Genomic DNA, 19,335 nt, shown 5'->3' with positions numbered 1-19,335 from the left:
ATCTTATACTTTTCTTCCATATTTCTTACTGCTCAGCCCCCTCCCTGCCCTTTTACCTGTTCTTCAATGTCTGGCTCAGCTCTCATCTTTGCTTCTCTGTGTGTGACTTTAGGCAAGATGATTTTCCAACCCAATTCGCAACTGCCTCAGAAATATCTATTTCATAAGGCTGGTGAAAGATTAAATGAGCTAATATTTGTAAACTTTGTACCACAGTGCTGGCCATAACAGGCCCTCAATGAGGAGGAACTGCTATTATTGCTGTCTTTGTCCTTACTGTAACTAGCAATACTAGTGTACCAAACAGGCAAAATGCCCTGCCCCGTAGAACTTACTTCCTAGCAGGTACTGCCGAATTAATGTTTGTTGGGTACTGGAGTCACATCTTGATTTGCCAGGCAGTCACTCATCAGCTCAGTGGGTCCTGAAGATTGCCAGAGAGCTCGCTGTGAGATTTTTGTATGCTTATGAAATTTACCATATTATGTGTTACACTATAAGTATTCATGTATTTGTTTTTCACTTGTTAACCTCTTAAATGCCTTGCTTCTATGAACAGTCCCTTGGCACTTGATACACAGTGGGTATGCTTAGTGGATAGAATTTTAGAAAGCTCTCAGCTCTCTTTATCCTTCTAGTGTGAGGCTACTGTAGTCAGTGCGGTTCAAGCAGCCATTTTAGAAAAAGGTGTGCCTAGCTCCAATCAGACACTGTTCTCTGAATTCTCCTGTTTGTCCCAGCTGTTTAACATGGACATCTCTATTTCTAGCCTCACTGTCTTTAAGTTGCCTTGTCACTGATGCTGATGACTTCATGGAGAACTTCTAGCTTGAAAAACATAATGCCAACCACAGGCTGGTCCTGAGTGTGTAGGTTTTTGTCCACTACAGATTATTACAACACACATTCATTCTCTCCGACTTTCTGATGTGGCCTTTCCTGTAGTTCACATGACTATCATTAAGAAAAAAAGATCTTGGAAATTTTTGGTTTAAATATAAAAACTATCACTAAAACAATTTCAGGGAAATAAAAAACTGTCTTATCGTTCCTTTTGGCCTTGTCTGCCCCATGATCTAATTGATATCCATTCTTTTTCAATTAAATCACCACTTGTTTTGGCAAATCCAAGACAGTTCATTGTCTTTCTACTGCCTGTTTGGTAAGGTCAGGTCTGGTGTTTCTGTGCATTAGTTTCCTGAAACCAGGTCGACACGAGCAGAGGGGACTTGGAAACCGAGGTTGTCTGGTTCCCTGGAATAGCCTAAAATCACCCTTCCAACTGCAAATGCCTTCCTCACTAAAGTTTCATCATCAATTTGCCGATACGCTTCTCTTTCTCTAACAAGCCCCAGTAAAGCTGTATCCCTTATTCAAAACACCCATGTTCTCTACATCCTCAAATTCGCCATCTAAATCCAAGATGCTTGGGGAGATCATTGATTCAGACATTTGACTGAACAGAGCCCTTTATCCCATTTCCCCCCAAACAGCAAGCTATGCTAAGTGCAGGGTAGGAAAACTCAATAACTCATGGCAAAGGCATTCATTTTACTTTTAAATTTCAATCACCAGGGTGAAGGGTCAAAAAAGGCCATGACAGAAATTCTTACAGAAGAAAATCCCCCTGTTGCCCTGAAGCCAGTCATCTTCCGATTGAATAAATCATTACATTCTGTGGAACGTCAGCTTCAGCTATGATCAGAGTGCCAAAGAGAAGGGCTTTCTTTAGGGCTTTCTTTTCTTTCTGCCTATTTATTTTGGTCAGGCTGACAGATGAACAGCCTTTTCAAAACAGCAAGATTCATTAAAGACTCGTTCCTCCACATGCACTTGGTGCTGGCCTGGTCCCACTGTAGGAATGAGGAATCTGCATTGTTGTGCATGGTCCCCACGGTAGCATACGCAGACCTCCTGGTCCCCTGCAAGGATATGGTGGCTATCCACATCCTTCTGCTTCACTCCTTTTGGTGAGATGCCACAATATTTAAAAGAGAAGGAGGAAATAGACTTTGACTCTAATCTGCAGCAAATGGACAGGGAGAAAGTCCTGCCTTTTGCATCTCTCCCAGATGGCACCATTTCCTTTTCATCACCTATCTTCCCAGCTGCCCTGTACACCTGAGCTCATAACCCTCTCCCCCAGTACTCTGAGACTTCCACTGAAACTTCCAATGAAACCACACAAGAAACCAGAGAGACTGCTCACTCCCTGATTCATGAATGCTCTTGCCTATTCTCTCCTTTCTGCCTCCTGGGATTACCTTGGTGCTTCCCAAAGTTTGGACTTGGCTCTGCTTCTGCATTTTGCTGAGACTTCACTTCCCAGATGCCCAATAAAATCTCTACTGGGAGCACCACTTATCCTCAATCTCAGCACTGACAAGCTAAACTAGATTCATTCCCAGATAAGTTCTCCTCCTGACACCCCTGTTTCTCCAGTTGACTAGGTTTGAAAACAACAGTTATCTTTGATACCTCATTTTCTCTTCCAAAGAATGAAGCCAATAACCAATTGGTATGACTTAAAAATGTCTCTTGAATCCACTGCCTTTCAAACATCGGGGCCACATTTCTAGTTCATACCTTTATTTTCTTCAGACATTTACCACTGGCTCCTCTCATCTCTCATCTCACTTGCAGTCACTCCTAACTCTTCCTTGCCCTCCATCCTGTGAACAGCTCATTCTGGAACAGCTCTAATCCTGGTGCTTTTCTGCATAAAAACGTTTAGGGGCCCTCCATTGCTGAATCAGGTGCATGTTCTTCAGACCGGGTTCAGAGCCCCCAAAATATGGCCCCAAGATAGGACATCTGTAATTTTTCCTACCCAATAGGCAGTTCTTTTTTGGTAGATGCCTTTAAGTTTCCTTTGGGGTTTCCCTCCTCCCTAATCCATATGGTTTGGTTGGCACTGATCCCTCTTCTTGGCTCTAGAAGTGGACATGTGACTTATCCTCCAAAACACAGTAAATAGTTCTGGGAGAGGCAGAAATAAATTGGAACAATGAGTCTCTATTCTGAGGCTTTTGCCTAAACATTTGAGAAAGAGAAACTCATTTTGTGTTGACACTGCTAGGAGTAACAATGATAAAAGATTGGAGCTGCCAGGAGTTAACAAGCATAACATGATAATGAAGTCAACAGAGAGAAAAGAAGTGGCATTTAGAGAGCAAGATGGGAGTCCCTGGATCTAGCTTTGATTGAAGCCAGAGCATCCCCTGGCCTCTCCAGTGATGTGGGACAGTGCATGTCTTTCTGAGTTTGTCCGGTTTTATTTATGCTGCAGTGACCTTCAATCTAAAGAATTCTGACCAGGGGCGCCTGGGTGGCTCAGTGGGTTAAGCGTCCGACTTCGGCTCAGGTCACGATCTCACAGTTTGTGAGTTCAAGCCCTATGTCGGGCACTATGCTGACAGCTCAGAGCCTGGAGCCTGCTTCAAATTCTATGTCTCCCTCTCTCTCTGCCCCTCCCCTGCTCACGCTCTGTCTCCATCTGTCTCAAAAATAAATAAAACATTTTAAAAAATTAAACATAAAAATAAAAAAATTAAAGAATTCTGATCAATGCAGCTTCCACTTATCCTTTTGAATGTTTTCTCCTCCTCTTCTACAGCTATGCTAAACTATTGGTCTTGCTTCAAAGTATAATGATTTTACATATTTGTGCTTTTGCTTGTGCTGTTCTATTTGGAACGCTGCAGCCATCTATCTCCACCAGTCCAATCTTTTAAGGTCTCTTTCAGATGTTAACTCCCATCTGATGTCTTTTCTGCCCTTCAGCCCCATAGGGTCTTGCCCCCATTTGAATCCCCCCACTGCCACGGAGCCTTCTGTGCCATTAAACACTTAACATCCTTCACCAGTGACCCACATTAGATGCACAATAAACTCATGTGAATTAAATCAAACTAAAAAGGAGGGGGCTTCCTACATAGAAATGAAGTCAATACTTGTTGAGTTGAATTGACTTTATGTCCTGAGGAAAATAACAGGAAATAGTTTATCCTTTCTACATTACACATGGCTTTAGTTTCTTCCAGCAGATAGGTAGACATTTTCACTGCTACTTCCTTAACCACACATGCCACTATAAACTATAATTTTGCAGCATAAAAGCACTTTAGTTTGAACGTGTGGGAAGCAGTAGTCCTTCTGGTTACAGAAAGGAATTTTATTTACTTTAATACTGGGTGCTTCCTTTGACATAGAGATTTTGTTGTTCTTTTGTTGGTGTCACCATTGTTTTGGTGTTTGGGATGTATTTTTCTCAAATTCAATATTGTGGATTTATTTCACTAATAATATCAGTATTTCTGAGGCTTTTGTATTGCTTTCTCCTTCAGAGTACTGCAATTCTTTGAGCCTTGTTGGTTTTACTACAGCCCTATTTGAAATGAATGTTTTAGTTGCATTTGGTGTTTATATAATACCTGCCAGTTGATCTTCTGAATGATTTTTAGCTCCTCTCTGGAAGAGGAAAGTAACTACACCATAGTCTGGCAGAAGAGGGGCTCTTTCTATAAATGTTAACTGACTGGTTAAACACGAAAAATCCAATCCAACACCTTGAATCTCTTGTCTACGTGATGCCAAAGACCCACTTTTTTCCCCTTAAGTTCAAATAGTTACCTTGATGTCATATAAATACAACTTATGGAACCAGACTTTGAATTCAAAAGAAATCTTAGGACTGAAATCCAGGCCTTTCTTTCCCTCACTGCCATAGGCTCCATCCCCTTGACGAGCTGCTTTACAGTTAAGTGAGGAAAAAAAAAACCCTCAATTTATGTTTGTCTTGGTAAGCAGCTTAGAAAGGAAACTCTAGATGGTCTATGCTCTTGTCCATATTCGGCTCATAATATCACTGGGAAATGTTTTTCTTATGAACACTGAAACATGGGGAACTTGTAAGTTTGGGGTTTCTATGTATGTGATGTGAGTGTCTGAACTAAAATGTTTACTGTTTCTACCTGATTTTACAAGCAATACATATTCACTGTTAAAAAAACAAGGCCACAATGAAATACCATTTTATAACTGCTTTATGGGCAAAATTTAAGGAATCTAACATTCTGTGTATTGGGAAGGTGTAGATAAAGAACATCTTTCGTATGTTGCAAGTAGGAGTGCAAATTGGTTCCACTACTTTGGAAAATAATTTGGCATTATCTTGTATAGTTGAGCACGTCACATACCCTATGGCATGAAACTATACTTTGTATATACCCAAAGGAACATGTACCAGGAGTTCTATACAAGAATGTTTATAGCAACCTTATAACAGCAATAAACAAACACACAAACAAAAACTGGAAACAACTAAAATACCCAGAAGCAAGGAAGTGTACAAATTATTGAATATTATACAACAGTGAAAATGAATGAATTATAACTACATGTAGAGTATATATGAATCTTGTAACATACTGTTAAATTAAAAAAGCAAATCTTAGAAGACTGCATACAATATTTTACTCTTTTAGCAAAGTTCAAAAACAATTAACATTTTGTTTAACCATACATTCACACGATGAATAAGAAAAGCAAGACAATGATAAACCCCAACTTTGAAAAACTTGTTATTTCTGGCAGTAAGGCAAGAGCATACTATGGGGAGGAATACATGGGAGAATCAAATAATTGTTGATGTTCGAATTCTTGGATTGTGTGATAGTTTGTGGGTATTTATTACCAAGAAATAAAATTAAACAGGGCTACGAATGGACCAATGATGGTAGTGTGCCATTAACCAAGATTTAAGGTGAATTCAATTCTGTGCATCAGAAGTCCAGAGTTAAGAAACAAAGGACAACATGGGGCGCCTGGGTGGCGCAGTCGGTTGAGCGTCAGACTTCAACCAGGTCACGATCTCGCAGTCCGTGAGTTCGAGCCCCGGGTCGGGCTCTGGGCTGATGGCTCAGAGCCTGGAGCCTGTTTCCGATTCTGTGTCTCCCTCTCTCTCTGCCCCTCCCCCGTTCATGCTCTGTCTCTCTCTGTCCCAAAAAAAATAAATAAACGTTGAAAAAAAAATTTTAAAGGAACAAAGGACAACAAAGATGAAAAGGAAAAACATGTCACTTGAAACTTTTCATTTTTCGATAGTGGGAAACTCAACTGCAGTGGCTTAAACAAGAAGGAGATTCCTTATCTCTTCCTGCACTGATATTCGGGTGTATAGGACTTTCATTTTTATGAAAGGCTAAACCCTAAGATGCATGCTGACCAAGGCTGTCCTCTTTTAAAAGGATTTGCTGAAGCCCCATCTAGCTTCTGTTGGCTTCATTCATTTACTTTTTATCTTTGCTTTTACTGTTCCTGCTGCTTCCCACCACCTTCTCTCTACTTTCCTTCTCTCTTCTACGTGGCTTCTATTTATTGCCCCTTATTGCTTCTGAGTATTCACAACTTCAGTGTCTTACCTTCTCTCTTTGTGCATTTCACTTTGTTCCCAAAATGAATAATTCGTTCTAATGCCGTTAAGTTCAGAACTCCTTGAGAGAGACCTATTTAGCCAAAGCTCACCTGTTGGCCCCCTAAAGTGTCTCCAGTCAGGTTTATTGATTGGCTACCCTGCTTCATTCCCCTAAGGCATTATGCACCAGCAAGGCCCCTTTAGGGATGATCTCTCTGAAAAGGGTTGTAGGCATGGCAGACATTCCAAAGCTTGACCCATAAATGACAAGCCAGCTCATAATGTACAGCTGACATATACGGTCAACAATATGGTCCTAGAAGAGCATATAAATGGTAAAGGAGAGGGTGGATTTCTACATTGTTGTGGTATTGGGAAATGTTATCAACTCTTTTTAGAGAAATGTGTAAAGGATTCTTGAAGGAGATTTTTTTTTGAAAGAGGAAAAGAAAGGATGAGTCTCACATATTATTATGGGTTTATCCCTCTTCAGGTATCTTTACTGTCATTTCTATGGGACACTGGAAAGGAGAAATAAATACAGGTTTTCAGTCAACCTCCTGAACCAGAAACCAGCTTCCGCATTTTGATGAGCTTAGTTCATTTCAACATCACCTGCATCCTTGAAAACAATATATTTTCACAAAATAACCTTTATTACTGCTCTGGTATAATGAACAGGAAACTTTTAAAAAGGTGAATTTTGGGAAAGGCAAAGTCCAAACACTACTGCCGACAACCGAGTCAATGGGCTAATTTGTGGTCTCACTATATGGGGAAGAATTCATCCCTTGGCAGCTTTGCTGTGACTGACCATCAGTGGGTTTTTCCTGATCTACTTTGCACTTGGGAAAGAAATGCAGACTAATTTCTAGAAGGCTGAATCGGATTTTCAGGATGGGCTGGAGTGGGCAAGAAAAACCTAGAAACTCAGCTTAGCCAGCAAGTGGCATTTGTTGTCTTGTTAACTATCTTACTGTTATCTTTTTTTTTTTTAAGTCAGCAGTTGGTATTGAAGGCATTATAACACAATTACAGAGAAAGCAGCAGCAAATTCCTCAAAACAAAAAAATAGTAATGAATGTAAATGTTTTTTCCTCATCTCTTACTGACATTCTTCTTTTCCTCAGTGGTTTAATAGACTGTACTAAATCATCTACACGTGTTCAGCTGGTTCCTGCTCTAGAGGATCAGATACATTTGGAGGGAAATCAGCAAGAGTAAATATTTAGTCTTTGGCTGTGAGATGGGAATTTAATCTGAGTGAAGATAGTGACCCATTTGAGATTTAAATACATGATCTTGCCTCTAACCCATGGACCCTATATGGGGAAAAATCAAACAGTCCACCAGAAGTACTTATCTACATACATATTTATTTACTATTTTCTGTGGTGTGTTCAGTATTGTGGCATGTGTTAAAGATGGAGGAGTGGTATGGGATCAGCAATCAAAATGCAGAAACACCATTTATTAATTGGCAATCTACTTGGGTAGATAAAATATGAAGCAAATTGTAAGGTAGAATGCCAGTGGTTCTCTGCCTTAACTATCCACTGGAATCACCTAGGGGGCTTTTAACACTACTAGTGCTGAGGGGCACCTAGGTGGCTCAGTCAGTTAAGCATCCAACTTTAATTTGCATCATGATCTCATGGTTTGTGAGTTTGAGCCCTGTGTAGGGCTCTGTGCTGATGGTGTGGATCCTACTTGGGATTCTCTCTCCCTCTCTCTCTGCCCCTCCCCCACTTGCTCGCGCTCTCTCTCACTCTCTCTCAAAATAAATACGTAAACTTAAAAAAAAAAATACCAATGCTGAGTCCTACCTCCAGAGAACTTCATTATATAATGTACTTAGTATATAGTAAAGAATTTGTCCGGTGAGGACTACAAGTCCTAGTGCTTGTTTTCAACATTAGTAGCATATTTAGAATCACTTGGAAGACTTTTAAAAGCCCATGAACCCAACTCAATAACATGAGGATCTCTGGGTATGGGACCCAGCCATTAGTATAACTTAAAGTTCTTGAAGGCTGAGAGCCATATCCTTAGAGAAATTCATAGCAAGAGAAAAAAAAAGTGATGTCTGGTACAGTGAAGAAGATCCCACAAAGAAGGGCGTAAGATGCGGGGCGCCTGGGTGGCGCAGTCGGTTAAGCGTCCGACTTCAGCCAGGTCACGATCTCGCGGCCCATGAGTTCGAGCCCCGCGTCAGGCTCTGGGCTGATGGCTCAGAGCCTGGAGCCTGTTTCCGATTCTGTGTCTCCCTCTCTCTCTGCCCCTCCCCCGTTCATGCTCTGTCTCTCTCTGTCCCAAAAATAAATAAACGTTGGAAAAAAGAAGGGCATAAGATGCTTTGACACAGAAGGGAGCAGACTTTTATGTGGGAATAAACATGGGCAAAGGCACAGAACTGGGACAGAGGCTGGTGGGAACCCAGAAAACAAGGTAGACAACAGTCAAGGCTTTTGTTTGAGAAGAGTGAAAATACATTTTGAAAGACAAGGTGAATTGAAAGAGGGATTTTTTAAAGTTTATTTATTTTTGAGAGAGAGAGAACACAGGCACGAACAGGCGAGGAGCAGAGAATGAGGGAGAGAGACAGAGAATCCCAAGTAGGCTCCACAATGTCAGCACGGAGACTGATCTGGGGCTGGAACTCATGAACCATGAAATTATGACATGAGCCGAAATCAAGAGTCAGATGCTTAACCGACTGAGCCACCTGGGTGTCCCAAAAGATGGATTTAAAAGTCACACTGCACACTTATTAAAATGATGACAACCCCAAACACTGGCAACACACCAAATCCTGGTGAGGATGTGGAATGACAGAAACTCTCATTCACTGCTGCTGGGAATGCAAAGTGGGATAGCTGCTTTGGAAGACATTTGGGCAATTTCTTACAAAAAAAAAAAACCCAGGACATTCTTATACATTTCAGCAATCGTGCTTCTTAGGAGGCACCCAAATGAGATGAAAACTTATGTCCACACAAAAGCCTACACACAGATGTTTATAGCAGCTTTATTCATAATTGTGGAAACTTGGAAGTGACCAAGATGTCCCTTGGTAGGTGAATGGATAAATAAACTGTGGTACATCCAGACAATGAATTCAGCACTAAAAAGGACAAAAAGACATGGAAAAAACTTGAATGCACATCACTAAGTGGAAAAAGCCAATTTAGAAAGGCTGCATGATATAGGATTCCAGCTATATGACATTCTGGAAAAGGCAAAACTATGGACAGAGTAAAAGGATCAGTGGTAGCCAGGGATCGGGGAGGAAACAAGGGATGAATAGGCAGAGTACAAAGGATTTTTAGGGCAGTGAAACTATTCTATATGCTACCACATTGGTGGATACATGCCATTGTACGTTTGTCAAAACCCAAAGAATGTGCAGCATCATGAATGAACTATGGACTTTGGGTGATAACGCATCAATGTAGGCTCATCGATTTTAACAAATCACCACTTCCATGCAGGAGGTTGATAGTGGGGAGCCTGTGCATGTGTGAGGTCAAGGAGTGTATGGGAACTCTTTATAATCCCTGCTGAATTTTTGCTGTGGTCCTAAAACTCTAAAAAAATAGTCTATTTTTAAAAGTGGGGGAAACAAGTCAGGATGAAGAGTTGAAAATTTAGACCGGAAATAGCAAGGTGCTCTTGTATTTCTTGAGCAGGGAACGATGTGGTAAGAATGATGTTTTAAGAATACTTTTGTCACAGTGTATAGAGTAGATCAAAACAGCAAGACACTATGACAACAATATAAATGCAAAATGATGAGAGAGGGTTGAAGATCTGGTGATGATCTGAGACTCAATGGGAAGGAAGCCTTAATGTTGACATCTCGTCATCTTGAGCCCTGTGGTTCTCTTTTCATTATGTGATAAATAAAAGCGGTGTTGGGGCTATCTAAAAGGGAAAGGGAAGAGTATGAAAGAAAAGTTGAAATGTGTCCGAGGCTCTGAAAAATCTGTGCTTCAGAATGAGGCTGGAAGGCGGCATATGGAAAGCACTTGAGTACATTAAAAAGCCACCATGTGAATTATTTTAAAAATCTAATTTGCAAAGGCCATTGGCATTGCTTGGGTGCATTTGTAAATCAGGCAGTCGCTAAGTCATCTTGAACAGCTAAAGCTATAATTTCCATGAAAAGGCTCAAAATATTAAAACATTAATTGAAAAAGAGCACTTTGAAAATCCTGTTTGCAGAGTTCATTCAGCTGGGCAGGATAGGGTCAGGCTACTTTTTCATCTGCAGGATAGGCTAAGCCTTTTTGCATGATTGCCCTGGAAAACAAATCCTTCATATTGTAAATGAATGACTCCTTGGTCTGTTTGCTTTATTAAAGTCTATTGCAGTCCTTTTTATTTATTAAGCTCTCGGTTTCTAGTAAACTCTCAAACTTGAATATAAAATGTCCCGTGTTATTTAATCTGCTAGCTATTGTTTATCCCCTTGTCTCATGAAGCCAGGGCTGGCAGACTCAGCTTTTATTATAATGGCTGTAAAGTGTCTGTGGCATCTGTGATGGGGATAAGCCTGGCAGGACAGGGGTCTGCTGTTCCCTGCTCTTCTCCTGTGGGCTAGCAGGTGGGCACAGATGCTCCCCTAGCGCTCCCTCCCCAACAGCTCCTGCCAAACCTTAGATCACCTTTACAGAACAGAGGGTAACTCAATGTCAGCACCTCACACAGGCTAATCTTCCCTCTGAGGCAGTTGACAAAAGCTGCTGAGAACAGAAGATTGACTCTGGGCTCCTTCTCTGAAGGTCCTTGCTGTTTCAAGGTCAGGTAGGAAATGCACATAGTGTCTTAATTAGGGCAGACACTACAAAGTCTGGAAGGGAATAGAAAAAAAGGAAAGGAGAACTATATGCTTATTCCAATCCAGGTACTTTATATTAGCATAGTTTACATTCTTACCATCTTAGGAGAAAAGAAATATTATTTCCTTCATTTTATAGGTGAAAAAAAAAAAAGGAAGGTATAAAGAAATAACCAGGAAGCAGGGCAGGCACGCAGATACGAAGTTAGTGGTAAAAAAAAAAAAAAAAAGTTATTAGTAAGCAGCAGAGCTGCGGGGGTAAATCCAGGCCCGCCCAACTTCAGACCCTGAGTACTTTTCACTCCACTAACTCTTGTCTTGGTTCTGTTGCCAGGTCCGCCTGGACCCGCCAGTACTCTGCACCTCCTGTCTGTGTGGCCCATTCCTGCATTGCTTCTGAGATCCTTGCCTGAATGGCAGAGCCCCAGGGCTCACCCATGGAAAGTTACTTCTCTGTAGCTCCCAGACTGCAGGTCAGCTGGGAAGTCCACATTCTTGTCACACACACACCAATTTTGTCACTGGTAGGATTAATTTAGCTCATTAAGCACCTTCGCATTAGGCCTGTGGCTTAAGTGACGTGTCAAAATTTGATGACTACTATTTTATGAATTACACTGATGTGCTGCTTCTTTGATCCCTTTTCATAGCCCATGTGATGGCCATCTGGACACCTCCTTCTCTTGGAGTTTTTGGGATGGCAGCCAAAGCAAGTACAGAATGCTGAACAGATCAATATAGTTAAGCGCATTACCATAATCCACAGACATTAAAACGTCAATACCTCATCCCCCTGACAAAGCCTATATCAAACAGAAGTCTCGATGGCACAATAGATAGATTCATGAGGCTTTCACCTCTGGGAATGGGTTTCAACACGGCTTAGGTCACTTGAAAAAGATGAGTTTCATGGTGTTAACTTTGCCAAACTTTGTTTATTGGCATTTGGGCTCCGATCACAATCCAATCACATGGGCAGCTTTCCTTTACAAAGGGGACACTCCACGCTTTCATCAAACACAGGAATTCATTTGAGCTCTGTGTGACCAGTATCCTGTTCTATTAAAAACACCTATAAATATTAGACTGTGAAGCTTCACAAATAACCATATCAATATGTTACGCCAAGACATGAAGAATTTTAAAACTCAATGAATATTTCTCAGGCACTTAACTTATGTGCCCAGCACTGTTCTAGGTGCTGGAGGTATAGGAGGGGTATACAACAGACTAGGGGCTTCCTCTACAGAATTTATGTTGTAGCTGGGGAGACAGACAAGTAAACAAATAGATAAAGTAATTTCAAGTAACTATAGATGCCATGAAGAAAGCAGACCTGGAAATGTAAAGTGGGGTGGTGAGCTGAGTCCAATATGTGGTGAGAATAGCCATGAAGAAGTTTGGCAGTTACAGGAGAGGCATCCTAGGTAGAACAGTAAGTGCAATGCCCTGAGGCAAGAATGAGCTTAATTCATGTAAGGAATAGAAATAAGGCCAACAGGGACCTCAAAGTCAAGCTGAAGTTGGCATGGGCTAGATCATGCAGAGCCTTCCTTGACATGATGAAGGACTTGGGGAGTCACTCGAGGATTCAAAGTAGTGAAGTGACATAGTTTTAATTTCATTTTTCATTTTAATATTTGTTATTAGTATTAATCATGATTCATTTTTTAGATACAAATTATTCTGGCTATGGCAGTGGTTTTCAACATGGGTGATTTTTTCCCCCTAGGGAACATTTGTCAATGTGTGGAGATACTCTTTGGTCATCACAACTGGTGAGTGCCACTGACATCTAGTGGGAAGCTGCTAAACATCCCATAATGCCCAGGACAGCCCCCACAGCAAACAGTCTAAAATATCAGTGGTGCTGTGTTTGAGAACCCCTGAACTATGGTATGGAGAATAGATCATTCAGGAATGGGGAAGAGTGGAAGCAGAAGGCTGGGGCAGGAACCAAGGAGAAATTATGGTTATTTGGACTAAACTGTCAGTGGCAAGGTAAAGTGACTCAAGATATATTTTGGAGATAGAGTTGATAGGACCTGCTGATAAATTGGAAGGAATTGCTCTAGGAAGTAAAGGAAAAAGGAGTCAAGGATGACTCCTCATGTTTTCGCTCTGAGCAAATGGGTAGACAATACAGTCATTTACCAAGATGGGACAGAATAGGCAAGGAATGGGTTGAGAGGGGAGAGATCAAGAATTTTATTTTGGGCACATTAAATGTAAGACCTGTTAGACTTCTCAGTGGAGATTCATTAATACATGAATCTGAAACTAAAGGTAGGGATCAGTTATTGCGCATGTAGATAATAGTTAAGGCCATGGGACTGGAGAGGGTGGCTAAGAGGAACAGAGAGGAGAGTGCTGATCTCTCCAATATTTAGGGGCTGAACTGAAAAGGAAGATCCAGCAGTGAGCACTGAGAAAGAGGTGTTAGGGGAGCACCTGGGTGGCTCAGTTGGTTAAGTGTCCAACTTCATCTCAGGTCATGATCTCGCAGTTTGTGAGTTCAAACCCCACCTCAGGCTCTCTGCTGTCAGCATAGAGCCTGCTTCCAATCCTCTGTCCCCTCTGTCTGTCCCTCCCTCCTCTCTCTATTAAAAATAAATAAACATTAAGAGAGAGAGAGAGAGAGAGAGAGAGAGAGAGAGAGAGAGGTGTTAGGGAAGCAAAAGGGAAACCAGGAGAATGCACTATCCTCAAAAATAAGGAAGGAAAGGGTTTGCAGAACGGAGCCATCATCTATGCTGAATGTTTCAGAGAGGTCACATACAACGAGAGAGAAAAAAAAAGACCTTGAATTTGGCTGGCTCGATTTGGCCAACAAAGTAGTCACAGACTAGAGTAGCTTGGGTGACATGGCAGATATTGCACCCTGACTGGTGTGGGTTGCAGAGAGCTTGTTCAGAAGATATAATCAAACAATATGAATTCTTTCACTAAATATTGCTAAAAAGAGGAAAGAAATGGGATGGTGACAGAATTCCAATTGCACAGCAACAAAGAAGTGTCTTCTTCTTAATAGAATCCTTTCTTTATAAGTCACAATGTGCTACATTTACTTATGAAATTCACCAGTAATCATTTAAACAACTAATTTCATTATTTCCTAGGCATTGGTATATAACACGTGCATTTTATCAACAGTGGAACTCTATTTTATGAATGAAACTAAAATAAAACATCCCGGAGCCACTGAACAAGCTTCAGAACAGTAATTATTTTAAGAATGTAGTTAGAAAACGACCACATAAAGTTCATTTAATTGAAACAACAAACTTTTGTGCACCAGTCAGTAAGGGGGTAAACTTGTCCTCCCAGCAAGTTCTTTCTCCTGAACCTGAAATTATAGCAAGATTTTCATCTTGGCACCGTCACTTCTTAGTTCTCTAAGTTGCTTCATCTCTGGACACACAAGATTCCTCATTTATAAAACAGTAGAGGTTTGGGCGGAGATTAAATGAAATAAAACATGCAAATTGTGTGTGTCCTGCAGGCATTAAAAATCCATCTTCTCACTTCTTTCTGGCACCTTCACTCCAGTACTTTCTGACTTTCTTTACATGGCAGTGCTGGTCATCATGGGGAGTTCTGTTTTTTTCCCCACATCTCTCTTATGATGTCTTCCCACCTCGGCTAGCACACTGTCCAGAATGCAATGGAATTTGATACACTTGCTGCCTATTACCCTGAAGCATCTATATGATGTTAACACCGTAGCAAGATTTGTTTCTGTGGTTTCTGTATTTCAGTGTATGAAACATTGTGGATTACCAAATATGTAAGCTATGATGACTTCAGAGTGAGAACTCCACCAAATTGTTGGTTCAGAGTTTAGATACAGTCAGGACCATAAGATACAGCCAGGACCTAAATTATCCAACCACAAACAGAAGATTTTTCTAAGAATGAAAAAAAAAAAAGACCAAAAATCACAATAACTTAAATTATTTATATAAGTAGAAGGGAGAAAAAAGCCTCTTCAAATTAAAAAAAAAAAAATGCTACTGCCCTAAATTGAGATTTTTGAAGAGAAAAGAACTTATTTGTTGATTAAATTCTTATCAAAGATGGGGAATGCTATAGGAGACTGTTAAAAACTGAGAACAAACTGAGGGTTGATGGGGGGTGGGAGGGTGGGGAGGGTGGGTGATGGGTATTGAGGAGGGCACCTTTTGGGATGAGCACTGGGTGTTGTATGGAAACCAATTTGACAATAAATTGCATATATTGAAAAAAAAAAAGATGGGGAATGCTAGGAGGAATCCATAAAGACAAGGAAATTGTAATAATGAAATCTTTGTATAATTTAAGCAAAGCAATCAGTTCCCATACACCAAACCACAGGCTCTAGAGTTCACCAGTTCAGAAGAATGGCATATTCACAAATGTATCATTAGGATGGGCTGAAGGTTTCTGGGTTTGTTTTTTAGACAATGCTGGGAATATCTGCCAAAGAGTGCTCATCCTTTTGTGCTTCCAATAAATGGATGCTGATAGTTCACTCCAAATCCCCAGACTTTTTTTTTCCAACCATGGTATTTTGGAAATTTCTTTTATTTCTGAGTTGCCTAGACTTTCTCCTGTCTCTGTGCATACATTTAGGGAATTTTGATGTGAATGTCTCAATGACTGCCTTATTTTTAACTTATTTATGGGCAATTCCTAAGTTCTATCTAGTATTCAACTAATTTAAATGAATGAAAGACATCATTAAGTCATGAACTGTCATTGGAAGAAAGGTGATAAAGCCAGAGGCCCATGTTTTCCTCAGCAAAGTCTATAACTAGTCAATGGTCATCTAGATCCCCATTTGACCCTCTAAAAATCTAGAACTGAATATCCAACTAGGGAGCCCATGCTGATCCCGATCTATTTGAATGGCTCTACATCTATCCTCTGAATCCACACAGAAACAAACTAATTTCCTTTTCTAGGCAGGCATTGCCCATAACACAACCCAGCTCTGCCTAGTACAGAGTGAGGGATAGGGAGTTCAGGGGATGAGAAGGAGCTGCTTGAGAGGGTAGGTAACCAGGCACAAAGAGAAGAACTCTTGCTTAGCCTGTGAGAAGAGCATAGGTGAATGGGGGTGGTGGGAGTAGATAACGCCTTCTGTTATTGTTAAATACTTTTCAGGTCATAGTTTGAACCCTGTGCACAGGCTGAAGGATGCATGCCATTTTATCCCGAGTTAACAAGTGATTTTCACACTTTTGTCTCTTCCAGTCTCAAATCCCCCACTACCGCTCTGCATTTCTTACATTGGAGCCTAAACATCCCAGAACACCATCTCTGTGAATATTCTGAGATATGCCTAATGGAGGGAGGATAATGTCCTTGGGTTAGGGTAAAGACTGTTTTGGAGATACTGACCTATGTTCAGCAGCCTTCCTAGGGCAGTTTCCACAATGAATGAATCCTATCTTTAAACATGGAGCTCACTTGGGCTTTTGAAATGTGAAGTCAGTGCCAAGTAGGACCAATCAGAGTCTGGTGTAATTTCTGCCATGCAAATCTCTTTTATGTAAATTGTGTCTTAGGGAGCTTCCAAACGCATACAGGTGGGGAGTGATTTCAGAAAGTCCATAATTCTTCTCATATTATTAGCATCTTCAGTGCAAGAATTCTGACAGAGACACTAATGATGAAGCAGCCAAAAAGGAAATTAAGAAAACAATCCCATTTAAAATTGCATAAAAAATAATAAGATATCTAGGAAAAATTTAACCAAAGAAGTGAAAGACATGTACTCTGAAAACTATAAAACACTGATGAAAGAAACTGAAGATAATACAAAGAAATGTAAAGACATTCCATGCACAAGGATTCGAAGAACAAATGTTAAAATGTCTATACTTCCCAAAGCAATCTACAGATTTAATGCAATCTCTATCAAAATACCAACAGCATTTTTCATAGAACTAGAACAAATAATCCTAAAATTTGTATGGAACCACAAAAGACCTCAAATAGCCAAAGCAATCTTGAAAAAGAAAAACAAAACTGGATGTATTCCAGACTTCCAGTTATATTACAAAGATGTATTAAGTATGGTTCGACACAAAAATAAACACATAGATCAATGAAACAGAATAGAACACCCAGAAATAAACCCACAATTATATGGTAAATTAATCTTTGACAAAGGAAGAAAGAATATGCAATGGGAAAAAGTCTCTTCATAAATGGTGCTGGGAAAACTAGACAGCTACATGCAAAAGAATGAAATTGGACCACTTTCTTACACCATACACAAAAATAAACTCAAAATGGATCAAGGACCTAAATGTGAGACCTGACCATACAAATCCTAGAAGACACCATAGGCAGTAATTTCTCTGACATCAGCTGAAGCAACATTTTTCTAGATATGTTTCCTGAGGCAAGGGAAATAAAAGCAAAAATAAACTATTAGGACTATATCAAAAAAAACAAAAACAAAAACAAAAAAACTTCTGCACAGCAAAGGAAGCAATCAATAAAACTAAAAGGCAACTGACGGAATGGGAAAAGATATTTGCAAATGACATATCAGATAAAAGTTCAGTACCCAAAATCTATAAAGAACTTACCAAACTCAACACCCAAATAATCAAATAATTGGGTGAAGAAAAACAAATAATCCAGTGAAGAAATGGGCAACAGACATGAATAGACACTTTTCCAAAGAAGACACCCAGATGGCTAATAGACATGAAAAAATCACTCATCATCAGGGAACTTTGAACCAAAACCACAGTGAGATAACACCTCACACCAGTCAGAATGGCTAAATTGAACAACTCAGGAAACAACAGATGTTGACAAGGATGTAGGGAAAGGGGAACCATTTTGCACTGTTGGTGGGAATTCAAATTGGTTCAGCCAATCTGGAAAACAGTATGGAGGTTCCTCAAAAAATTAAAAATAGAACTACCCTATGACCCAGCAATTGTGCTACTGGGAATTTATCCAAAGGATACAAAAATGCTGATTTGAAGGGGCACATGCACCCCAATGTTTATAGCAGCTCTATCAACAATAGCCATATTATAGAAAGAGCCCAATGTCCATTAACTGATGAATGGATTAAGAAAATGTGGTAGATATATACAATGGAATACTACTCTGCAACGAAAAAGAATGGAATTTTGCCATTTATAACAACGTGGATGGAACTTGAGGGTATTATGCTAAGCGAAATAAATCAGAGAAAGACAGATATCATATGACTTCACTCATATTGGAATTTGAGAAACTCAACAGATGAACATAGGGGAAGGGAAGGAAAAATAAGATAACAGAGAGGGAGGCAAACCACAAGGAACTATTAAATATAAACAGGGTTGCTAGAGGGGAATGTGGTAGGGGGTATGAGTTAAATGGGGGATGGACATTAAGGAGGGTACTTTTCAGGATGAGCACTGGTAGTCATATGTAAGACACAATCACTGGGTTCTACTGAAGACAAGACTACATCGTATGTTATCTAACTTGAATTTAAATAAAAAAGAAATCTTGCCATTTGCAACAACGTGGATGGAGCTAGAGAGTATAATGCTAAGTGAAATAATTCAGAGAAAGACAAAGAGCATATGATTTCACTCATATGTGGAATTTAAGAAACAAAACAAATGAGCAAAGGAGAAAAATGAGAGAGACAAACCAAGAAACAGACTCTTAACTCCAGAGAATAAACTGATGGTTACCAGAGGGGAGGTGCATGGAGGAGATGGGTGAAATAGGTGATGGGAATTAAAGAGAACACTTACCAAAATGAGCACTGAGTAATGTACAGAATTGTTGAGTCACTATACTGTACACCCAAAACCAATATAACACTGTAGGTTAACAATACTGGAATTAAAATGAAAAACTCAACAACAACAAAAAAGACTTCTGATATAGAAAAGTTCCAAAAGTTCTAAGACTATTCATTCTTCAAGGGATGCTTCTCCATTTTTGGTTGTATTTTATTTCCCTTAGTATTATTCTATCTGCCTTGGCATCATTTTACTTTCTTAAAAAACTTTTTTTAAGCTTCATGTGGTGTGGATGAATCTTTAGCCTTGGGATAAAAGTCAATTCATAG

Source organism: Prionailurus bengalensis, chromosome A1 (genome assembly GCF_016509475.1).
Source record: "Prionailurus bengalensis isolate Pbe53 chromosome A1, Fcat_Pben_1.1_paternal_pri, whole genome shotgun sequence".
Lineage (NCBI taxonomy): Eukaryota > Metazoa > Chordata > Mammalia > Carnivora > Felidae > Prionailurus > Prionailurus bengalensis.
Note: the sequence above shows the minus strand (reverse complement) of the source record.